This window comes from Mobula hypostoma, chromosome 1 (genome assembly GCF_963921235.1).
Source record: "Mobula hypostoma chromosome 1, sMobHyp1.1, whole genome shotgun sequence".
NCBI lineage: Eukaryota > Metazoa > Chordata > Chondrichthyes > Myliobatiformes > Myliobatidae > Mobula > Mobula hypostoma.
Window position 1 is genome coordinate 66245529 of NC_086097.1, and position 26150 is coordinate 66271678.

Consider the following 26150-nt stretch of genomic DNA (forward strand, 5'->3'; position numbering starts at 1 on the left):
TTCAGGATCAATAAGATCTCTTCTGGGAAGAGATCTATACAAAAGGGATGGGTTGCACCTGAATCCAAGGGGGTCCAATATCCTTGCAAGCAGGTTTGCTGGAGTTGTTTGGGTCTGTTTAAACTAATTGGCAGGGGGATGGGAACTGGAGTAATAGTGCTGAAGTAGAGGTAGTTGGTTTATAAACAGAGGCAATGTGTAGTGAGACTCCTAGCAAGGAGAGGCTGATGATACAGCAGAACTGCAGTCAACAGGATGAGTTGCAATGTAAAACTTGGACAAAATCGAAAAGGGTAAATACAGGACTGAAGGTGTTATAGTGGTGACCAGTGGTGTTCCACAGGGGGTCTGTATTGGGACCGATTCTCTTATGTGTCAATGATTTGGATTATGGCTTTGTTGCAAAATTTGCAGATAATACAAAGATAGGTGGAGCGGCAGGTGGTTTTGAGGAAGTAGAAGGGCAACAGAAGGACTTAAACAGATGAGAATGGGCAAAGAAGTAGCAGATGAAATACAGTCTCAGGAACTTTGGTACATGCACTTTGATTGAAGAAATGAAAGGGTTGACTATTTTCTAAATAGAGAGAAAATACAAAAAACAGAGGCACCAAGGTACTTGAGAGTCCTTGTGCAGGATTCCTGAAAGGCTAATTTGCAGGTTGAGTCTGTGGTGAGGAAGGCAAATGCAATGTTAGCATTCATTTCAAGAGGACTGGAATATAAAAGCAAGGATGTAATATTGAAACTTTATAAAGCACTGGTGAGGCCTCACTTGGAGTATTGTGAGCAGTTATGGGTCCTTTATCTTTGAAAGGATGTGCTGAAACTGGAGAGGGTTCAAGAGAAGTTCATGAAAATGATTCTAGGTTTTAACGGCTTGTCATATAAAGAGTGTTTGATGGCTCTTGGTCTGTATTCACCAGAATTCAGATGAATGAGGGGTGACCTCATTGAAACCTATTAAATGATGAAAGGCCTTGATAGAGTGGATGTGGAGAGGATGCTTACTGTGGTAGGAGAGTGTAAGACCAGAGGACACCGCCTCAGAAAAGAGGGGTGTCCTTTTAGAACAGAGATGAGGAGGAATGTCTTTAGTCAGAGTGTGGTGAATCTGTGGAATTCATTGCCACAGGGAGTTGTGGAGGCCAAGTAATTGGGTATATTTAAGGCAGAGTTTGATAGATTCTTGAGTGGTCAGCACATGACAGATATGGGAAGAAGGTAGGAGTTTTGGGCTGAGAGGAAAATTGGATCAGACATGTGGAAAGAGGAGAGAAGTGGGGAAGTTAAGATATGATCGGCAGTAGGATCTCTTTAGAGATAGCAGAGGTTGAGGAGGACGATGTGTTGGATGTGGCGGCTCATTGAGTGATAGGTAAGGACACGAGGTGGTGGGAAGATGGGTTGAGTGCAGATGTTCGGGAAATGGAGGAGATGCAGGTGAGGACAGAATCAATGGTGGAGCAAGGGAAACCCTGTTCTTTGAAGAAGGAGGACATCCCTGGTACGGAAAGCCACATCTCGGGAACAGATGCGGTGGAGACGAAAGAACAGAGAAAAGGGAATAACATTTTTACAGGAGGCAGGGTGTGAAAAAGTATAGTCAAGATAACCGAGGGAATCAAGAGGCTTATAAAAGATGTTGGTCAACAGTTTGTCTCCAGAGATGGAGACAGAGTGATCAAGAAATTGGGGAGAGGTGTCAGAAATGGACCAAGTGAGTTTAAGGGCGGGGTGGAAGCTAGAGATAAAGTCAATGAAATTGAAGAGTTCAGCATGGGTACATGAAGCAACACTAATGCAGTCATCAATGTACTGGAGGAAGAGTTAGGAAGCATTACCAGGGAAGGCTTGGAACATGAACTGTTCTACATAACCAATGAAGAGTCAAGCATAACTGGGTCTATGCGGGTGCCCATGGAGAAAGTGGGAGGAGCCAAAGGACAATTTGCTGAGGAAAAAATTTGTTGAGTTGCTCAGACAGAGGAGGATGATGGTGGAGGCCAACTGGCTGGTTCTTTTATTGAGAAAGAAATGGAGAACTTCAGGGCCTTGATGGGGGATAGAAGTGTATGAACATCCATGTGAAAATAAGCAGACAAGACCAGGGAATTGAATGTTACTGAGGAGATCAAAGGCATGAGAAGTGTCACAGATGTAGGTGGGAAGGGAGTGAAACAAGGGGATAGAATGGAGTTGAGGTGTGGGGACACGTTCAGTTGGGCAGGAGCAGACAGAGACAAGAGACCTGCCCTGACAGTCAAATTTGTGGATCTTAGGTTCAAGGTAGAAGCGAGTAGTGATGGGTAAGGGAACTCTGCATTTTGTGGCAGTGGATGGGAGCTCTCCAGAGTTGATGAGGTCAGTGATGGTGTTGGAGGCAGTTTTGTAATGGTCCAGATTGGGGTCCTCTTCAAGGGGTAGGTATGAGGAAGTGTCTGGGAGTTGCTGCCTGGGCTCAGCAAGGTAGGGATCAGTCTGCTACACTACAACAAACACCCCCCTTGTCTGAGGGTATGATGGTAAGGTTGGGATTGGTGTGGAGAGAGTGGAAGGCAGAGCAGCCAGAGGGGGTAAGGTTCAACAAAGTGAGAGAAGAGGCTGAAGGCATGATGGTTGATGTCTCATCAGCAATTCGAGATAAACAGATCTAGAGCACAGTGTCCAAGAAGAGGAGGAGGGTTGGATATGGAAGAAGGGGTAATTAATGTGGGGTGTGGAATTTTTGCCAAAGAATGGGGCTCGGGGACAGATGCAATGGAAGAAGAATTTAGCATAATGGCAAAGGGGACAAAGGTAAGGCCCTTGCTGAGGACAGAACTTCCTGCCTCTGAGAGGGGAAGGTTGAAGGGAATGGTGAAGATACAGCAATGATTAGAGTTGGGATCAGAGGGGTGAAGAGAGCTGGCAGTGCCAGAGGAGAGAAGAGGGTTGGGGTGTTCAGGAAAGGTGGGGTGGGAGGAAAATGGAGGATCCAAGGACCGAAGAGATGGTAGTGGAGCCTGAGAGACACCGGGTTGGAGAGTGGTAGTGAGGAAAGGAAGCCTGGGGGCTCAGCGGCAGTGAGGAAAGTCCGGGCCTGGAGGTGCTGGTGGTTGAGGTCCAGGCTGAAGCCAGAGCTAGAGGCTGAGCAATTTGCAGCGTGAAGGCGACCAGGGTCATAGGAACCAGCATTGTCTGTGTTAGATTAGTCAATGGCATCTGTTCAGAGAAACATTCAAGCCTTCATTTAGAAAGATACAGATTAATCAAGGAAAATCAGCATGGATTTATTATGTGATGATAACGTTTCATTAATTGATTTTTTTTAGGGGTTACAAGGAATACAAATGAAAGCCATGAATGTCACTTTAACAAAGATTTTGACATGAATTAATTTGACAAGCTAGCCAATAAAATAAAGACTGGAATTGTCTCAGTGATAAGAAACAAATTTCTACAGATGTACTGTTGGAAGTATCCTGACTGGTTGTATCATGGTCTTGTACGGCAATTCAAATGCGTAGGAATGTAAGAAGCTGCAGAGGGCAGTGGCTTCTGCCCGATACGTAATAGGCACTTTAATCACTTTGTACTAAAATGGACTTTATTTGTTCCAGTTGTGTTTTTTAAATAAAATTCATGTATGATTTATGTTTATGTTTTTTTCTTGTGAACGCTGTTTATGTGATGCTATGTGCCTGTGATGCCACTGCAAGTAAATTTTTCATTGCACCAGTGCACACGTGTAGTTGGCAGATGACTTGGCATTTATCAGAGGGTTCTATGCAATTCAGGACCTAGTCCCTTGCTCTATATTAAAGTTGTGGACCTAAATCTAGGAGGCATAATAAAGGAGTTCGCAGATGATATAATAAATAGCTGGGTAAGTAGAAGTAAAGAGGAAAGTTTTAGACTGCAGGAAAATATGGAATACTGAATCTGTTCAGCTGTGTGGAAATATGACAACATGGAATTTTATCTAGAGGTGTGAGAAATAATGCATTTGATAGGGAGTTCAACATGGCAAGGGACATAGATTATAAAGAGTCTTGAGGGGTCTTGGCTCTAAATGTTGAAGGTTATTCCCCTCCATAGATGCTGCCTGACTTTCTGAGTTCCTCCAGCATATTGTGTGTTGCTCAAGGTTTCCAGTACCTGCAGAATCTCTCCTGTATTCTTTTGAATACAAAACGCTGAGGGAAATTTGACAAGTAGATAACATTTTGAGAGACGGAGATAGAGTAAATAGGAAGGAGCTATTCCTCTGAGCAGTGGGGTTCAAAAATCAGGGGAACAGAGTCAAAAGAAGTGCGAGAGACTGCGGATACAGTATTGTAATCCAGAGCAACAATCTTTGGGAGGAATTCAGCAGGCCCAATATTATAGGAGTTAGGGAAGAATTGTTGAGGTTTCAGGTGAAACCCTGCATCGGGATTCATCAGGAATAGATTTAAAGTGGTCGGTGGAAAGGTATTAGGGGATAATGACGTAATATTTGTTCGCCAGAGGTTAGTAGAAGCAAGAATCTTTATTACGTTACGTGTATACTTTAAGAACCAGGAGCTAGAGAGCTGGTGTCTGAAGTGGAATCAAAGTGGGTGGCTGCTTTTACAAGGGGTAAATTCACAACAAGCTGAATGGAGTCCCTGTGTTGTAATTCAAAGTTCAAAATAAATTTATCAAAGTACATATATGCCACCATATACAACCCTGAGAATCATTTTCTGTGGGTATACTCAATAAATCCATAATAGAATAATAACCATTATAGAGTCAATGAAAGACCACACCATTTTGGGTGTTCAGTGTGCAAAAGGACAACAAACTCCGCAAATACAAAAAATGAAGAAATAATAATAAATAAATTGTCAACAAGTATCGAGAACATGAGATGAGGAGTCAGTGAGTCCATGGGTTGTGGGAACATTTCAATGATGGGGCAAGTGAAATTGAGTTAAGTTATTCCCTTTGGTTCGAGAGCCTGATGGTTGACGGGTAATAACTGTTCTTGAATCTAGTGGTGTGAGTCCTGAGGCTCCTGTACCTTCTTCCTGATAGCAGCAGCAGGAACAGAGCATGATCTAGATGGATGCTGCTTTGCCGTGACAACGCTTCATGTAGACGTGTTCAACGGTGGGGACGGCTTTACCTATGATGGACTGGGCTGTATCCATCATTTTCTGTGGAATTTTCTGTTCAAGGGCTTTGGTGTTTCCATATCAATTTATAATGCAGCCGGTCAATAATTTCCCACTCGGGATCAATAATGTACTTGTGGTAAACCATGTATATATGTTGTAACTCGGTTACCTGTCTGGACACACCCCTCTGCTGACTGCCCCTGTGGCTCCTCCCACAGAGTCCTGTATAAAGGTGTTCGCCTTGCCCCTCCCCCTCAGTCCGGGGGCAGACACTCACTGTGGAGGTCGTATTGTACAGCGAATAAAAGCCTTTCAGTATTTTACCAAACCTCAGTCTTTTGGAGTAATTGAAGGTGCTTCAGTACTTTTTCTTCTTATTATTATATACTCTCCACCACACATCTATAGAAGTTCATAACGAGAATCAGAATCAGATTTAATATCACCAGCAATAAAGTTGTTAATTTGATGTTTTTGTGACAGTAGTACAATGCAATAGAAAAGAACAGTAAATATATATGTATTTATGTACAACTATAAAACCAAAAAAGTAGTGAAGTTGTGTTCATGGGTTCAGTGTTCATTCAGAAATCAGAAGGCAGACGTGAAGAAGGTGTTCCTGATTCATTGAGTGTTTGCCTCCTTCCTGATGGTAGCAATAAGATCTAGCCGTGACCTGGGTGATGGGGGTCCTTAATGATGGATGCCGCCTTTTTGAGGCTTTGCTCCTTGAAGGTGTCCCGGAAGCTGGGGAAGCCAGTACCCTTGATGAAGATTACTAAGTTTATGAGTCTCTGCAGTTTATTTCGATAACAAAAGCCGGTGATGCAGCCAGTTAGAATGCTCTTCACAGTACAAGAGTAGAACTTAGCCAGTGTCAAATCTCTTCAAACTCCTAATGAAATACAGCCGCTGTCGTGCCTCTTTGTAACTGCATCGATATGTTGAGCCCAGGATAGATCCCCAGAGATATTAAAGATTTGAAATTGCTCACTCTTTCCACTTCTGATCCCTCGTTTTACCCTCAAGCAACATACGTCAAAGTTGCTGGTGAACGCAGCAGGCCAGGCAGCATCTCTAGGAAGAGGTACAGTCGACGTTTCAGGCCGAGACCCTTCGTCAGGACTGTGTTAGTCCTGACGAAGGGTCTCGGCCTGAAACGTCGACTGTACCTCTTCCTAGAGATGCTACCTGGCCTGCTGCGTTCACCAGCAACTTTGATGTGTGTTGGTTGAATTTCCAGCATCTGCAGAATTCCTGTTGTCCTCGTTTTACCCTTCCTGACGTCCGCAATCAGCGCTTTGGTCGTACTGACGTTGAGTGCAAGTTTGTTTAAGTGTTAGATGTCATGCCGAATCTTCGTAAACTCCTAAAGAAGTCATCCTTTTGTCCCTAAGATTGATTGTTAGCATGAAGCAAAAACAGCTCAATAACTCAAGAAAAAAGTTCCAAAATAAAAAGTATTAACTGGCAAAATATTTTATTTTCGGCGCAAATTACTCATTTCACCATATGTTTTAATGTACATGTGCTAAATAAGTATATCAGAATCTGGTTCTGTTATATAAACAATGCGGATAGCTCTGGAGCCGAGCTCGAGCTCTGCAGAGAAATCTCGGAGCTCTCACTTCCGCGACCGAGGCTGCAGGCGTGGCCTTCGGCTTCCCGGTTCCTAAGCAACGGCGTCCAGCCCAACGGTCGCAACGAACGCGAGGCCTCGAGCAGCCGGGCTGAAGGACAAGATGGCCAGTGGCAAGCGAAGCTTTTTGCGAGCAACCCCTGTCTACGCACCTTTTGCGCTTCCCACCTAAAGGTAAGAGGGAAGAATTAAAAACAAGCATCGCAACCAATTATAGACAGGTAGTTATAAGAGGAGGCAAGCTGGACTCGGTTCTTTTTGTTTGCCACTGTAATATTTCATTTCCACAGAAGACTTCACTAACTGCACCTGAGGTGTGACTTTGTATCTTGCAATCGGGGCCAGATGAGAAAATGTTTTAAATATTCGTATTTTAAGTTACGCAAAGCTATATTGATGGCAGTGTTCACAGTACGAAATTGATACTGCAAATGTGGAGGAACTCAGCGAAGTAGTCGTCTTTCACCTTTCGCCGGGGTTGTCTTCTCAAAGTTTACGACGATGTTGCTGGCATTTCCAAAGCAAGATTAGAACATGAATATTGGATATGAGGCAGGTTATTTCACCGTAACAACTATATATAATCGTCACAACTAAATAACATCCAATCCTTAACTCGCCACTTAGATGGGCGTACCTCAATGGTATTGGGTCAATGGTAGTTGGTCCCCTAATCTGAGGAAAGACATTCTTGCCATAGAGGGAGTACAAAGAAGGTTCACCAGATTGATTCCTGGGATGGCAGGACTCTCATATGTTGAAAGACTGGATTGACTAGGCCTATACTCTCTGGAATTTAGAAGATTGAGCGGGGATCTTATTGAAATGTATAAAATCCTAAAGGGATTGGACAGGCTAGATACAGGAAGATTGTTCCCGATGATGGGGAAATCCAGAACGAGGGGCCATAGTTTGAGGATAAAGGGGAAGCCTTTTAGGACCGAGATGAGGAAAAACTTCTTCACACAGAGAGTGGTGAATCTGTGGAATTCTCTGCCACAGGAAACAGTTGAGGCCAGTTCATTGGCTATATTTAAGAGGGAGTTAGATATGGCCCTTGTGGCTAAAGGGATCAGGGGGTATGGAGAGAAGGCAGGTACAGGGTTCCGATTTGGATGATCAGCCATGATCATACTGAATGGTGGTGCAGGCTTGAAGGGCCGAATGGCCTACTCCTGCACCTATTTTCTATGTTTCTATGTTTCAGTTAGAAGTAAAGCTATGTGGTCTAGTTGGCAGGAGTATCAATGGCACTCCTTGGTGGGAAATATCACGTCATATGTAAGTAACAATATATCTGATTCTTAATATATTTGTGCTACTGATCATAATGTCTGCATTAAATAAAAAATGCAGAATATTTCATCTACATTTTATTTAACTTTTTTCAGTAACCAAAAATAATTGGCACACTTGTTAAAATTGATATCTTGTGTAAAAGGGGACACAAGGTTTCTAACTTTGGAATTGTTTTTATTCAGTAAGCAGCTTGCTGGAGAAAGGTATGTGGGAATGTTGTTTTGTGATGCAAGTGTGCAGTTCCGAATTTAGCCTTCTGATGCACCATCAATAACTCCAAAAGACTGGAAGTAGAGTAAATACTGAAAGGCTTTTATTAGCAGTAAAATGTGACCTCCAGCATGCTGAGTATCTGCCCCTGGACTGAGAGGAGGAGCCATTTCCCAATTGCCTTTATTCAGGGATCTGTGGGAGGAGCCACAGGGGCAGTCAGCAGAGGGGCATGTCCAGACAGGTAACCTAGTTACAACATATATATATATGGTTTACCACACCTTCGGTAATGAATGTGGGCATTCATATGGGCAAAGGTTGAGTATTTCTGTCATGTGATCATAGCTCAGTTAGATTTAGCGTAGTTATAAGCGGTGGCAAAAAAAATAAAATAGAATAAATGTTTTAAGTTGGTGCGAGTCATTTTACCTGACTAAGAAGTGATTCAGCAAAGGTGGAATGAAAGTGGCTACCTGACATTAAAATAGAGCTATGAAAGATATTTAAAATTTATAATCTTATATACCTCTGTCAAGTTGCCTTGCATCCTCCTTCACTCTAAAGAGGAAATCCTTAGGATAAACGTGCTTCCAGTGCAAAAAAAAGGTAGGACTACACCTTATTTACAAGGAACATGAGGCCAAGAAGAAGCATTTAAAGCTCACCTGAGCTACCAAGAGTCTAATAGAAAAAGCCTAGAGGAAGGTTGAGTGAGCTAGTGCTTCTCTCTTTCGAGCAAAGGAGGATGTGAGGTGACTTGAAGTGGTGCATAAGATTGTGAGATCCATAGACAGAGTGGACAGCCGGTGCCCTCATTCCAAAGCAGCAATGGCTAATAGCAGAGGATATACTTCTAATGCGAGTGGAGAAAAGACTTGGCTATATTTCCACGGTTTCTGGAAGGATCGCTGGGATCCTGAAGAAATAATGGATAAATACCATCCACAAACCTGTAAGGAAGCTCAAATCCCAGTGAGTCAAAGATGGCCTGGGACTCATGGCGGCTGGCATTTACAGGATTCCCTGTGAAAGCAGAGCAATGCATATCAGCCAGACGGGGCCAATGGTGGAAACCCGCAGCAAGGAGCACAGGAGGTGTATGCATTTGAATTACCCGGAGCAATTGCATATGCAGTGCTCTGCTACTGGCAATGACCATAGGATTGACTTCAGCGGCACAGAACTACTGTGCCGTACCAATGGCTTTTTGGACCGCCTGGTGAATTTCAACAAAGACAAATGTCTCAGTCTATCTAAGAACTGGAATATGATTTTAAACAAGGTGGGACAGTGGAAACCTGATTAGAAACATAGAAACATAGAAAATAGGTGCAGGAGTAGGCCATTCGGCCCTTCGAGCCTGCACCGCCATTTATTATGATCATGGCTGATCATCCAACTCAGAACCCAGCCTTCCCTCCATACCCCCTGACCCCTGTAGCCACAAGAGCCATATCTAACTTCCTTTTAAACATAGCTAATGAACTGGCCTCAACAGTTTGCTGTGGCAGAGAATTCCACAGATTCACCACTCTCTGTGTGAAGAAGTTTTTCCTAACCTCGGTCCTAAAAGGCTTCCCCTCTATCCTCAAACTGTGACCCCTCGTTCTAGACCTCCCCAACATCGGGAACAATCTTCCCGCATCTAGCCTGTCCAATCCCTTTAGGATCTTATACGTTTCAATCAGATCCCCCCTCAATCTTCTAAATTCCAACGAGTACAAGCCCAGTTCATCCAGTCTTTCTTCATATGAAAGACCTGCCATCCCAGGAATCAATCTGGTGAACCTTCTTTGTACTCCCTCTATGGCAAAGATGTCTTTCCTCAGATTAAGGGACCAAAACTGCACACAATACTCCAGGTGTGGTCTCACCAAGGCCTTGTACAACTGCAGTAGTACCTCCCTGCTTGAGGACTAATCAATTAGGAGGGTCAGAAGACAGGAGTTGAGTATATACATACTGCCATACAGGACATGCCTAGGCATTATCCCTGATGAAGATGGCAGAGTTTGTCATTGAATTGCCGGTTAAAAATCAACACTTGGACCCAGCTGGAAGCCCAGGAAGGGTTTATGCATTATATACGTGGGAAAGTATGAGATCCTTTTTGTTTTAGATGTTTACTTTTTGTCTTCTGCATTAGTGTGTCAGTAGAAAAGAGTAAATTTTAGATTTCCAAACATTAATTTTCTGAAAAAATTAATTTACTTAGAAATTTTTGCATTTCAATAAAGAAAGTAACACATTAAGTCATCAGAATCAGGTTTAATATCACCAGCATATGTCATGAAATTTGTTAACTTTACAGCAGCAGTACAATGAAATACATGGTAAATAAATATAGAGGAAAAAAACCTGAATTACAGTAAATATATGTATGTCTATTAAATAGTTAAGTTAAAATAAGCAGTGCAAAACAAAACAGAAATAAAAAATGTGGTGAGAGAAACTTGATTAATTTGTCGGTATATAGCCCAGTGTATGATTAAACAAAGATTCCAAACAGGTGCTAATGATCAATGACATAATGAGTTGAATGAACTAAACTGATTAACTGTAACAGAAATGCATGTGGAAGGAATCAAAATGGGTGAAGGACAACCAAACTAAAAGATGAGGGTATGGCAGATGTGATAATTTAACCTTCAAATAATCAATTCTTACACTATGGCAAGAGTGAGCATAGCAACAAGACACAAGGTGGTCATCCTACATCAGCAAGGTCTCTTCCAAGCAGAAATTTGGTAGCAGACAAGTGTTTCAAGATGTGCTGTTTGAGCTCTTCTGAAGAAGCACTTAAACCAGGCAAGGTTGAGGACCAGAATACAGTGGTTGGCCACAGAAACTGAGTGCAACAGACAAGAGATGTATCGAATTGATGTCTTTTCTAAATTGGAAGAAGTCCAGTGCTACTGTCTGCTCTGAACTCACAGAAACCACTGGAACCCAATTACACCCCTCTACAGTTTGGAGAAGTCTTGTCAGAAGTGGTCTTCATGGAAAAGTTGCTACCAAAAAGCCATTCCTCTGAAGTGGAAACAAAGCCAAGAGACTCACCCAAGCACAAAAACACAAGGACTGGGGTGCTGAACAATGGCAGCAAGTGCTCTGGACTGACGAGTCAAAATTTGAAGTTTTTGGCTCAAACAGGAAGTAGTTTGACCGTAGAAGAACTGGACAGTGCTACATGGATAAGTGTGTACAGCCAACAGTGAAACATGGCAGAGGTTCCCTGCAGGTTTGTGACTGCATTTCTGCAAATAGAGTTGGTGATCTGGTCGGAATTAATGGAGTCTTCAATGCTGAGAAGTACAAGCCGATTCTCATCCATCAAGCAATACCATCAAGGAAGGATCTGATTGGTCCCAACTTCATTCTGCAGCAGGACAATGACTCCAAACAGATGACCAAGTTCATAAAAAATTATCTTCAGTGAAAAGAAAACAAGGAGTTCTACAATAATTGTATGGCCTCCACAGAGCCCTGATCTCAGCACATCGAGGCTGACTGGGATTACCTGGAGAGACAGCTAAAGTCTGCAGAACTGTGGCAAGTTCTCGAAGAATCTTGGAACAACCTACCAGCTGATTTTCTTAAAAAACTGCATGACAGAATTGATGCAGTTTTAAAGTCAAAGAGTGGTCACACCAAATATTGATTTGACTTAGTTTTTTTTTACCATTTACTGCTCTTTAGAGTAAATGTTTGATATTTAGAAACTTTTCATTACTTTTTAAAGCATCTTTGCTTTACAGAATTATTTTTACATGTGCCTAAGACTTTTGCACAGTACTGTACATAAAGAACAACAGAAGTGACAAAAGAATTAAAAGGGGGTTGTTGGTCAATGTAAAGTGAAGGAATTGAACTAATGGGATTGCTCAACTGTCAATCATCGTGGTCTTAATAGGCTAAATGGTCTTGTTCTGTGTCATAGTAAAGAATATTCTGAAGCTGTTTGCATAAATGAAGAGGACAATACAGAGGTAATAACTGATGTATTAGCTAAAGATGGGGAATTGTGATATTGTGTGGGATTTAAAAATAAGTAAATAAGTACATGTCAAATGTTTACTATCAATTAAAAAAGATCAATTGCTTAACAAGGTGAAATATATCTGGACTATTTGAGGAAGTGAGAGAAAATATGAGGGGCTGTGACTAAAATCAGCTGCAGAATTGGTGCCAGAGTTTTAGAAGACTGCCGTTGCTGTATTGTTTCAAAAGAGAGAGGAAAATGAACTGACTACAGTCAGTCCCCAGGTTATGATAGGATTGCATTCCTGAAAACTTCATAATGCAAATGGAAATCAACAACAAGAGTGTGGGAGAGGATCACAGAAGCAGCTGTGATGGGAAAGTTAGCAGGCACAGTAAGAACAGACACCATCCTATCTCACCGCCTCAGTCTGCTCAGCGCGGCCAGCTCTGCGCAGCCTTATCTAACAACTAATTGTTGCTGCTGAAGTGGGGCTTGGTTGGGACAATTGGGATAGTATGTGGAAATGCCTTGTTCCTTGTTCCATTCCTACCTGGCAGATGATGCCTGAAGACCCACCACAATTGGCAAATACAGCATGCTAGTCTAATTGACACTTGTTTGCAGGGGCTTTCCATTAGTTGGGCAACATAATCAAGGGAGGGTGTTTGTTTAATTTTGATAGTGGATACATGGTTGAAATTGATTCCAAGAAATACCATGAACTTGTAGTTAAGAGAGGCATAGATTAATCAGGGAGCATCAGTATGGATTTATTAAAGGATTGCCTAATTTGATTGACATTTACTGCAAAGGTAATGGGAATATTGATAAGGGCAGTGAATTTGATTACATCTATATAGATTTTTAACCAAGGATTTCAACACCCACATTGTAGACTGATTTAAAAAAAAAGTAAAACGCCTGGAATTCAAGTGAGAGTAGAAAATTAGATCCACTATTACCTTACTGGCAGGAAGCAAAGGTTGATGGGTGTTGTTCTAAGTGTAGACTACTAGTTCTTAGCAATCAGCAGTCATTTCCTTGTTTTATGTAAAGCATATTAATGTCTTGGTCCTAAAAGTAGGGTACATGATAGAGGAGTTTGCAGCTGATACAAAAATACTCCGTGTAGTTGCAAGAAGGAAAGTTGCAGATTGCAAAAAATTATTAATGGCCTGATCAATCGTACAGTAAAATTGTGAAATAGAGTTAAATACAGAGAAATTAGATCTAATGTAGTTGGAGAAGGGAATGTATAGTTAGTAGGAGGATATTGATTGGTGGGGAAGAACAAATAGATCCTGAAGTGTATGCTCATTGATGCTTAAAGATAGCAGAAGAAATCATTTAATGTAGTTAGAATGGCACATTGAATACTTCCCCTTTATTAACCAAGGCACAGAGAGCAGGGAGATAGATAACTGCTTGAGTAGTGCATGCAATTCTGGTCATCAAATTATAGTGAACTTATAATGAACTCATTGGATAAGGTGCAGAGGAGAGCTAAAAGGACAAGAAGTTTTTAGATCCATGAACAGTTTGGTTAAATAGGATTACTTTCTTTGGAACAGAAAAGCCAATGGGGAGACTTAACTGAGATGTATGAAATTTTGATAGATAGGAAGGTTACTTTCCCCTTAATGGAGGGATCAGAAACTGGGGGTGGGGGGCATGGACTTAAATAGGTAGGTAAATATTAAAGGATAATTGACAGGTCTAGGAAGAGAATCTAAGAGGCTTTGAACATGCTGCCAGAAAGAGTGGTCATTATTGAGACAGTCATCACATTTTAGAAATACTTGGAAGTGTACTTGAAAAGCTGTGACCAGCAGAACCACAGGTTAAGTGCTGGAAAATGAGATTAGGATGGGTCAAATTTTTTTGGATTGACATGCATGCAATGGGATCAGTGGCCCTCTGTATCCTGCATTTTCTATATCTGTGTATCATTGGTTAACTATAAGATGCAGTATCAACAGGGCATTGCATTGTGAGAAGTTTATTTTTACTTTGCTTTGTTCTTTTAGTCCTACTGAATTGTGTAGGAGCAGATGCACAGTGACATTTATATTGAAGAAATACAAGGGGATGGTGTTAGATAATTTATGACACTCTATTGTCTTCATAGGTAGAACTATAAGTAAAATTGCGTAAAAGAGACCCCCATGTCATGGCAGTTTGTGGCAAAGCAATTTGCTTTAGAGAATTCACAGATCACAACCAAAACATCTGGGATATGGAATAAAATCTTGTGAAATTTATATGAAAAATGTAAACAAATGCAGTTTTTTTCCAGCTCTCATTTCTTGATGAATGAAGTGACTTTGTGTTATGCAAAATTTTAGTGAGGACTGTTTTCTAGGAAAGCACACACTACCTGAGGGCCATCTGTATTAACTGAAGGTTTCTTTCGAGAGCCTGATGTCCTATTATTCTACCATTCCCTAAGTTACTGGGGCAGTCTTCCATCATCTGCTCCTTGCTGGGTAACAAATTGAAGACAAAATTGATTTTGGAGACATTGGTGGGACAGCCTATCATAACAGTTACATGAAAATGAAGCATTGATTCTTTGAAGCCTATTTGTATAGTCAACACTTATTAAGAGGACTGCTTGGGACTTGGGTCATTATATTTTTGATGCTCAAAGCTGTTACAGTGAAGCCAGATTAACATTTCAAGTTATCATCTTATTTCATTTGCTGATTGCATTAATTGTTTGATATTGTTTCTGTGCATTGTAATAATTTGCAAGGACCTTGTGGCAAAATAGTGAATGCGGTAGCAACTTTCATTGCATCTTATAGTGCTACCTACATGGCCAATAATTACAGTTTAAGTTCCAGCAGATGATATATCATTGTTCCCTTGATGAAGCAAATGTATATAGAGCCAACTGTTGTCTATCTATTCTAAGATGTAAATTTGTATATGGGTCTTAGCTATTTTTAAACTGAGAATTTTTCAATGAATAAAGTAATTTCTCTTTTGAAAGGATACTTTCTATAAGGCAGTTTCAAATTTCAAAAAAAAATTTATGCCAAAAAATTTGCATTGGAGATTATGCCATCTTAATGTTTAGGGGCCAAAAAAACACTGACAGAAATGAAGAGTGGATTAAGAACAGATGTCATGACATTGACATTGGCATTCTCAGTGATGAAATTTATGTTTTGGCAAAACTCACTCATCTTTTCCCAACCACCACTGTGATATATCCAGTTTGAAAGTGAGTAGAAATCATTAATCTATAAAATCAGCAATGTGTGGAAATAGATATAATGTCATTCAATTCTTGTACTACAGACAACATTATGTTGTGAACTGTCATTGATTTTCAAGAGTGATTTACCTTAGTAAATTTGAGGTCCTCTCCTGATATTAAGGACTATATACCTTGTTTTAGGCATTAGGAAAAAATATGACGCGGTTCTATCCTGAATTCCAGTACTTGAAGACCCAATGTACTCAACTTCTGGTGATAGGAGAAAATCTAATATAGAAACATAGAAAACCTACAGCACAATACAGGCCCTTCGGCCTACAAAGCTGTGCCGAACATATCAGACATTAGGGTAAGTAACATTGCTGAGATAAACATAATCCATTATGGGTTGTTGTGTAGGAATGAAAATGGAGCAGGTCCGTTGCAGGCGATAAAGTAAAGACCAGGACCTTGGGTATGGAAATTTCAGGATTAGCACAGTTGCTGCATTTAATTTGATGCAGAAGTAAACAGATCAGGGAGGTAAACTCGTTTCTATAGGAGGGATCTGGCAATGAGCAGCTCAGTCTAGAGGACACCAGTGCTTTTTCCTCAGCAGGACAGAGATGATTAGCTATTTGTAGCTGAATAGTTAGCACCAATTACTCTTTAATTTGGATCCCAGTGAAAGGTTACATTGGCTGTTGGAATTCATTTTAATGAATGGTGATGGGTGATACTGTGGAGTGTTAGAGTGATTTTTGGATTTAGGACACGTACATTTAGCAATTGACATTAGCTACCAGTCTTCACATCTGAATATGTATTGTGTATTTAATTTGGAGTGCAGCTGTGAACAATGGGTTCCTAAAGGCAGTGAATCCCAGACCAGACAATGCTGATTAAAATTCATTTGGCTGTCTGTGGTGTGGATGCGAATCAGGAGATGTGAAGGTTGTATGTAGTTTCAAAAAAAACATTGTCCATACATTGTAAATATGGTATTGTCCTATGATGTTTGGCACATTAAATATTGAGCAGCACGTTGGGGAGCAGACCTTTCGACCGAAAGCATCTCCATATGATGCCTGCTATATCTTATTTTGTCAAATATCGAATAAAGGAGCTGCTTTGTATCTACCTATACTTTTCTCCAGAGGCTTCATTTATGCAACACCAGAGAGGGTTGATCTAGAAACAAAAATAACAACAATAGTTTCAAGATTAGAAGAGGGAAACAAACAATTCAGATCTCAAATGTAGAAATTCAGGGGATGGGAATTCTCAACTACAAGCAGCATAGAATTTATCTGTAATATGTAAAAAGCAATGCCAGGGCAGAGGGGTAGTATAATTTAGGGTCATTTATGAAAATAAGAGTTCTATGACTCGCAAGGTAGGAGGAGAGGATTCCAAGCCAGGTTGAAATGCCGAGGAATGAAACTCCCTCTACCCAGCATCTTGTTAGCAAATGTACAGTTGCTGGAGAACAAAGTTCAAAGTATTTTTCAAAGTAAATTTATTATCAAAGTCCATACATGCCATTGTATACAACCCTGCGATTCATTTTCTTACGGGCATACTTAATAAGTCCATACTAGGATAATAGCCATAATAGAATCAATGAAAGACTGAACCAACTTGGGTGTTTAACCAGTGTGCAAAAGACAACAACTGAACAAATAAAAATAAATAAATAAATAAATAAGGAATAACTATCGAGAGCATGAAATGAAGAGTCCTTAAAATTGAATCCATAGCCTGTGGGAGCATTTCATTGATAGAGCCAGTGAAGTTGACTAAAGTTATCCCCTTTGGTTCAAGAGCCTGATGGCTGAGGTGTAATAACTGTTCCTGAAGCTGGTATAAATCCTGAGCTGTCCTGATGAAGGGTCCCAGCCTGAAACGCCCATGGATGCTGCCTAGTCTGCTGAGTTTCTCCAGCACTTTGTGTGTATTGCTTTGATTTCCAGCACCTGCAGATTTTCTCTTGTTTCTGAGGCTCCTGTACCTTCTTCCTGATAGCAGCAGTCAGAAGAGAGCATGTCCTGGTGGTGGGGGTCCCTGATGATGGATGCTGCTTTCCTACGCTTTATGTAGGTATGCTCAATGATGAGGAGGGCTTTACCCATGATGGACTGGGCCATATCCACTACTTTTTATAGGATTTTCTATGCAAGGCCATTGGTGTTTCCATACCAGGCTGTGAAGCAGCCAGTCAATGTACTCTCCACTATACATCTATAGAAGTTTATCAAAGTTATAGAGGTCATGCCGAATCTTCACAAGCTCCTAAGGAAGTAGAGGCACTGCCATGCTGATTGAGATTGAGGACATAAGGGCAAGATTGTTGTATCAGCAGGAAATGAGGAATTGCTTTGATCTGTGTTTCATGAGACCTGGCTCACTCGAGACATGCTGGATATGTCAGTAAGATCCGAGGGCTTCTTGATGAACTGGATGGACTGGGCTGCTGATTCAGAGAGGCAAAAGGTGGGGTGGGGGGGTCTGTGTTTCATGATAACTTTGTGCTTGGATGCAGTGGACTTGTTGCATTGTTGTTCCCATAACCTGGAATATCTGATGATTAAGTGCCAACTGTACTACTTACCAAGAGTTGTTCTCTGTGACTTGTTCCGGCTTTACTTGCTTTTAAGTACTTTTCATTTCATGTTCTCTTATTTCTTTCTTTCTGTCTTTCTTATTTCTTTTTTCTCTGTATTTGCTCAGTTTTTTTGTACATTGGTTGTTGTGGTCTTTCATTGATTCTATTGTGTTTCTTGTATTTACTGTGATTGTTTACAAGAAAGTGGATCGCAGGTTGTATATGGTGACGTATATGTACTTTGATAATACTTTGAACTTGAACTTTGTTTAATGTGCAGAGTGTAAGAAATACATTGAGCCAATTAGAGGCACAAATAAAAATGGCCTTTGAGACAAGTACAAGTTGTTCACAAATGAGAGTTAAATATTCTACATTTTGCGTTTTATAGAAAGGTTAGAGAAAGTGGAGGTGGAGAATTTCTATTTATTATTTAATTATAGAATTATATATCATTATATTATTATATACCAGAATATGGATAAGGAAAACAATCCAACAGTGACTGTATGGTTGGATTAGAGAAATTAGTATAAACCTAAAAACTTAAAATTAAATAAGCGGTATGCTGTATTAGTAATGTTACATAGTTTCTGTGACCTGGAGTTTGCAATCAGTGGGGCAGCAGCAACATTAATCTCTGGATAAATCTCTGGATATCAATGGCAAGGATTAACTTTTTCAGACATTGTCGCTGTGGGGAAAAAAGCAAAAATTATACATAACATTTGTTTTCGTGTTTCTCAAATGTGATTTCCCAATACCAAGTCCTGTAAAAGCCGCCCTCTTGTGGCCATAAAATTGCTATCAATCAATGCAGAATTGAAAAAAAATCTTTCAATTGCCCTGTATTTGGGCCTGATTAATTAAAACCGAAGTTTTTGAATTGTTTATTTGCTTGACTATGATGTGCCTCATAACTATGTGGATTCCAGACTTTAGTCTTAGAGTCATTGAAAAGTACAGCACAGAAGCAGGCCCCTTGGCCCATCTAGTTTGTGCTGAACTGTTTAAACTGCATACAAGTCAGAATCAGATTTATTATCACTGTTATGAAATTTGTTTTATGGCAGTACAGAAGAAGACAAAAATTATAATGTTACAAAAAATAAACAAATAATGCAAAGGAGGAATAGCAAGGCAGTATTCATGGGTCACGGACCATTCAGAAATTTGATTGTGGAGGAGAAAAAGCTGTTCCTAAGACTTTGTCTTCAGGCTCCTGTACCTCCTCCCTGATGGTAGTAATGAACAGAGAGCATTTCCCAGATTGTAAGGGTCTTTAATAATGGTTTTATCGCACTCCTGTATGCCTCATTGCCATCTGAGATTCTCCCAAAACAGTGGTGTCATTGTCAAATTTATATTTGAGTTATACATTAATTTGGCACGTGGCCAAGTGGTTAAGGCATTGGACTAGCGACCTGAAAGTCGTGAGTTCGAGCCCCAGCCAAGGCAATGTGTTGTGTCCTTGAGCAAGGCACTTAATCACGCATTGCTCTGCGACGACACTGGTGCCAAGCTGTATGGGTCCTAATGCCCTTTCCTTGGATAACATTGGTGTCGTGGAGAGGGGAGACTTGCAGCATGGGCAACTGCTGGTCTTCCATACAACCTTGCCCAGGCCTGCACCCTGGAGAGTGAAGACTTTCCAGGCGCAGATCCATGGTCTCGCAAGACTAACGGATGCCTTTATACATTAATTATACCATAAGACGTTGGAGCAGAATTAGACCACTCAGCCATCGAGTCTACTCCACCTTTCAATCCTGACTGATTTATTATCCCTCTTCTGGCCTGCCTTCTCCTCGTAACCCTTGACACCCTGTCTAACCAAGAACCTATCAACCTCTGCTTTAAATATGCCCAAAGACTCGGCCACCTCAGCTGTCTGTGGCAATGAATTCCATAGCTTCACCACCTTCTCGCAAAAGAAATTCCTTCTCATCTCGTTTCTAAATGGACATCACTCTATTCTGAGGCTGTGCTTTTTGGTCCGAGATTAACCCACTAAAGGAAGCATCCTCTCCATAGTCACCCTGTCAAGGCTTTTCAGTATTCAATAGGTTTTAATGAGGTTCCCCACCCCCATTGAGTAAAGGCCCAGAACTGTCAAACACTCCTCATACATTAACTCTTTCATCCCTGGAAACATCTTATGAACAACCTCTGGACCCTCTCCAATGCCAGCATATCTTTTCTTAGATAAGGGACCCAAAACTGCTCACAATACTCACAAGTGCAGTCTGACAAATGCCTTAGAAAGCCTCAGCGTCACATCCTTGCTCTTACATTCTAGCCCCTTCAAAATGAATGCTGACATTGCATTTGCCTTCTTTACCACCAACTCAACCTACAAGTTAACCTTCAGGAAATCTGCACAGGGACTTCCAAGTCACTTTGCACCTCCAATTTTGTATGTTCTTCCCATTCAGAAAGTCACCTTTATTCCTTCTACAAAGTGCATGACCATACACTCCTATACACTATATTCCATCTGCCATTTATTTGTCCATTCTCCCAATCTGTCTTAGTTGTTCTGCAGACTCCCTGCTTCCTCAACACTATTTGCTCCTCCACCTATCTTTGTATCATCTGCAAGTTTGACCACAGAGCCATCAATTCTGTCATCTGTGTCGTTGACATGTGATGTGAAAAGAAGCAGTCCCAATACTGACCCCTAAGGAACACCACTGGTCAACAGCAGCCAACTAGAAAAAGTTCCCTTTATTCCCACTCTTTGTCTCCTGCCAATCAGCCACTCTTTTATCCATGCTAGTATCTTAACTCTAACACCATGGGCTCTTACCTTATTAAGCAGAGTCATATGTGGCATGTTGTCAAAGGCCTTCTGAAATCCAAATAAACAGCACCCACTGACTCTCCTTTGCCTATCCTACCTGTTATTTTCTCAAAGAATTCCAATAGATTTGTCGTGCAAGATTTCCCCTTAAGGAAACCATGTTAACTTTGGCCTACTTTATCATGCACCTCCAAGTACCATGAAACTTCATCCTTAATAATGGACTCCACCATCTTCTCAAACACTGAAGTCAAGCTAACTTGCCTATAATCTCCTTTCTTTTGTCTCCTCCCTTTATTAAAAGTGGAGTGTTATTTGAAAATTCCTGGTCCTCTGGAACTATTCTGGAGTGCAGTGATTCTTGAAAGATCATTACTAATCCTTATGCATTCTCTTCAGCTACATCTTTCGGAATCCTGTGGTAGTCCATCTGGTCCAGGTGACTTATCTACCTTCAGCTTCCCAAACACCTTCTCCTTTGTAATAGCATTTGCACTCACTTCTGCCCCCTGTCACTCTGGAATTTCTGGCACACTCTAGTATTTTTCATGGTGAAGACTGATGCAAAATGCTTATTAAGTTTGTTTGCCATTTCTTTGTCCCACATTGCTGCATCATTTACCAGCTGTCCAATATCCACTCTGGCCTCTCTTTTACTCTTTATATATCTGAGCAAACTTTTAGTATCCTCTTTGATACTTTTGGCTAGCTTACCTTCATATTTCATCTTTTATCTCATTATAGCTTTTTTTTAAGTTGTCTTCTGTTTTAAAAGCTTCCCATTCTTTAACTTCCCACTAATTTTTGCTACATTATATGCCATCTCTTTTGCTTTTATGCAGTCATTGACTTCCCTTGTCACCCACGGTTGCCTCATCCTCCCCTTAGAATACTTCATCATCTTTGGGATGTATCTATTCTGCACCTTCCAAATTGCCCCAGAATCTCCAGCCATTGCTGGTCTGCTGTCATCCCTGCTACTGTTCTTTCCAGTCTACTTTGGCCAGCTCTTCTCTCATGTCTCTGTAATTCTCTTTACTCCACTGTAGTAATGATACATCTGATTTTTATCATCTCCCTCTCAAACTGCAGGATGAATTCTATTACTGCTTCCTAAGGGTTCCTTTACTACAAGCTCTCTAATCAACTCTGGTTCATTACACAACACCCTATTGAGAATTACCTTTCTCCTAGTGGGCTCAACCACAAGCTTCTCTTAAAAAGCCTCCTTGTAGGTATTCTGCAAATTCTCTCTCATGGGATCCAGTATCAATGTGATTTTCCCAATCTACCTGCATAATGAAATCCCCCATGACCATCGTAATTTTACCCTTGTTACATGGCTTTTGTATTTTCCATTGAAATTAATATCCCATATCCTGGCTACCATTCAGTGGCCTGTATATAACTCCCATCAAGGTCTTTTTACCCTTTCAGTTTCTTTACTCTACCCACATGGATTCTACATCTTCCAGTCCTATGTCATCTCCTTCTAAGGATTTGACTGCATTTTTTATCAAACAAACCACATCAACCTCTCTGCCCACCCGCCTGTCCTTTCGATATAATGTATTTCTTTGCATGTTAAGCTTTCAACTGTGATCTTCTTTTAGCCATGTCGCAGTGGTGTCCACAATATCAAACCTGCCAACCTGTAACTGAACTACAAGATCATTTACCTTATTCGATATAATGTGTGCATACAAATATAAAATCTTCAGTCCCATATTGATTACCTTTTTGATTTTGCCCCCATGTTACGCTTCACCTCATCTGTCTAATTGCAATTTTGCCTATCACCTGTCTGTCCATCCTCCCAGTCTCACTACACACTGCATTGACTTGTATACCAACTACCCCATCCTCAGCCCTATCACTCCAGTTACCATCCCCTTGCCAAATTCGTTTAACCCTCCCCAGCACCTCTAGCAAATCTGCTGCAAGAATAGTGGTGTCCCTTTGTTTCAAGTGCAATCTATCCTTTTTGTACAGGCCATCCCTTCCCCAGAAGAGATCCCAGTGATTCAAAAATCTGAATCCCTGCCCCCTGCACCACTTTCTCAGCCACTCATTCATCTGTACTATCATTCTCTTCCTGCCTTGACTAGCACATGGCACTGAGAGTAATCCAGAGATTACTACCTGGAAGGTCCTATTCCCTAACTTGCTATACTGACTGCGTGAGACCTTTTCCAATACATGGCTTTGGAATAGATGGCTTTCTTGCCAAGTTTGCAGATGATACGAAGATTGGTGGAGGGGCAGGTAGTGTTGAGGAAACAGGTGGGATGCAGAAGGGCTTAGACAGATTAGAAGAATGGGCAAGAAAGTGGCAAATGAAATACAATGTTGGAAAATGCATGGTCATGCACTTTGGTAGTAGAAATAAATGTGAGGATTATTTTCTAAACGGAGAAAATCCAGGAATCTGAGATGCAGATGGACTTGGGAGTCCTTGTGCAGAACACCCTGAAGGTTAGCTTGCAGGTTGAGTTGGTGGTGAGGAAGGCAAGTACCATGTTAGCATTTATTTCAAGAGATCTAGAATACAAGAGCAGGAATGTGATGCTGATGCTTTATAAGGCACTGGTGAGGCCTCGCCTTGAGTATTGTGAACAGTTTGGGGGCCCTTATCTTAGAAAAGATGTGTTGGCATTGGAGACGGTCCAGAGGAAGTTCACAAGGATGATTCCAGGAATGAAAGGGTTATCATACAAGGAACGTTTGATAGCTCTGGGTTTACTTGCTGGAGTTCAGAAGGATGAGGAGGGATCTTATTGAAACCCTTTGAATGTTGAAAGGGAGGGATCTCATTGAAACCCTTTGAATGTTGAAAGGGCCAGACGGAGTAGATGTGGAAAGGATGTTTCCCATGGTGGGAGAGCCTGGGACAAATGGCAAAGCCTCAGGATAGAGGGGTGCCCTTTTAAAACAGAGATGCGGAGAAATTTCTTTAGCCAAAGGGTGGTGAGTTTTTTGCCACTTGCAGCTGTGGAGGCCAGGTTGTTGGGTGTATTTAAGGCAGAGATTGATAGGTTCTTGATTGGACATGGCTTCAAAGGTTATGGGGAGAAGGCAGGAACTGGGGTTGAGGAGAAGATAGAAAAAAGGATCAGCCATGATTGAATGGCGGAGCAGACTTGATAGACCAGTTGGCCTAATTCTGCTGCTATGTCTTATGGTCTTGTGGTCTTCCCCCTTTCTGCATATGGCATTGGTGCCAATGTGCACCATGGCTTTTGGATGCACACCCTCCCTTTTGAGAGTTTTCTGCAGCTGCTCTAAGACATCCTGAACCGTAGCACCTAGGAGGTAACACACTATTTTGGCTTCTCTTTCTTGGTCACAAAATCTGTCCTCCTGATTATTGAGTCTCCTATCACTACTGCTCTGCCTGACTTTACCCTTCCTTGCTGAGCCTCAGAGCCGGCCACAGTGCCATTAGCCTGGCTACTGCTGCTGTGTCCTGATTGGTAATCCCCTCAGCAGTATCCTAAGGAATTTTCTTGTTTATGAGGGGAATACCCACAGGGGAACCCTGCATTGGGTGTGACCACCTCAGTAAAAGACTTATCTATGAGGTTTTCAGCCTCCTAGATGGTCCTAGGCGCATTCAGCTTCAGCTCTAGTTCCTTGTCAGTCAGGAGCTGATGTTGTGTGCACTTCCTGCAGATGTAATCAACAGGGAGACTGTTAGGTACCCTGATACCCACATCTTACAGGAGCACCATTCCACTGTCTGAATTACCATCCTGCCCACACTGTTTTGCCTCTAACCTCTCAAATTTACGTTCTACCCTGCGCCTGTTCTCGCCCAAGCCCGTTGAGCCAAAGCCTGACCACTTTAACATTAATCTTTATGCCTTTGTGTATATATCAATTATTCTAGTTGAACTTGAAAAATATTTTCATTTATTTCTAGTGCAGAACCTATATATTATTTTTCTACCTCCTGAATATTCCCACTACCTTTCTTTCCATGATCTCTTTCCTCAAGACTGCACTTATGATTACCAGTTTCTGTAGTTCAGAGAATCTGCTTCTAGCCCACATAAAATGAGCCACAAGGAAATTATGCAAGATGAGCCTGCTGAAGCACATGTCTAATTTACTTGTTTTTAAGGATTGTGGCTTAATCAAGCATGGAAAGTATTCTGCACTCGTGTATCTAGATGCAATTACCTTAAAAGAACAAACCATTCATTCATTATTAGTACTATAATAAAAATTACAGTAATGGATGTAGTTCTTGCTTTAAACAATGGTGCAATGGACTTGCATAAGGAATTGTAACCACCATTCCTTGAATTTGGTATATAGAATTTATGTTACTTATTTGCTGAGTTATGAAAATAAAACATGTTGAAATCTCTCAAATGTTATCCAGGAGGGAGGAATTATTGCTTGGGGCTGCAAGTGGTGCAGAACTACTGGGAACTGAACCAGAATACAAGTCATGCTACGTAAATTAGAAAACAGCTCTGCCAAGCATCTCAGTGAGCAGAGGCAGCTTGAGGAATATTTTTCTTGGTTTTATTTATCCATCTACTTAGTGACATTTGATTACAAATATTTCATTGAAATATGAATCTGAACTGTTTAATATATTTTTTTTATCAGGTAATGGAGCTTCACTATTCTTGAATACATTATTTCACCATCCATCAAGGGCTAATGATTCGGAGCTACCTGTCACAAACTTTTAAGAATGATTCATAATAAACAAAAGAGGAAATTTTCCTCCCTTTTTCTGGATTAAATCTGAGATCCCTAACCATTAGTTTAATTAAAGTTGACTTTTTGCATGGGTAAGCAAAGAAATAAAAATATTTCAAGTATTCCAAAATGTTAAAAATATATTTTTCAATCCAGTTTAAATATTATTGAGCTCAGATCTTCAACCTGACATTTTCAACACATCTTTAAGTGAAGAGATCTTTAAGCATTTTTTAAAAAAGTGGAATCAAGTAGAATGTACAATGAATTCTTATTTGTCATAGCTCATCTCAAGTTTTTCAAAAAGATAAAGATGGACTGAATTATAATACTTGGACAAATATTTGAATGTGATATAGAAAAAATAATTCTTGAACATTCTTTTTAATTCGTTGATAACATCTATGGTTTGATTTGCAAAGTAAGATCAATTATGGATATTATTTAGGTTTGCATGTCTAATTTGATTTTAAAGAGATCTTGCAGTAGTTTAGTCTGTGTTATACAGTGCTTGGTACACAAAAAATTTGGACAAAAGGTGTGCAGTAATTGAATTAAC

The 26150-nt window shown here is 40.8% G+C and overlaps 1 protein-coding gene across 1 annotated transcript in view; it reads left to right on the forward strand.

The window, feature by feature from the left end:
* Positions 1–6848: 6848 nt before the first annotated feature.
* Positions 6849–26150, forward strand: part of ttc6 (tetratricopeptide repeat domain 6) — a 309199-nt gene continuing 289897 nt past the window's right edge. The window contains exon 1 of the mRNA XM_063059735.1: positions 6849–6939. The gene's annotated coding sequence lies outside the window, so the exon portion shown is untranslated. The remainder of the gene's footprint in view (positions 6940–26150) is intronic.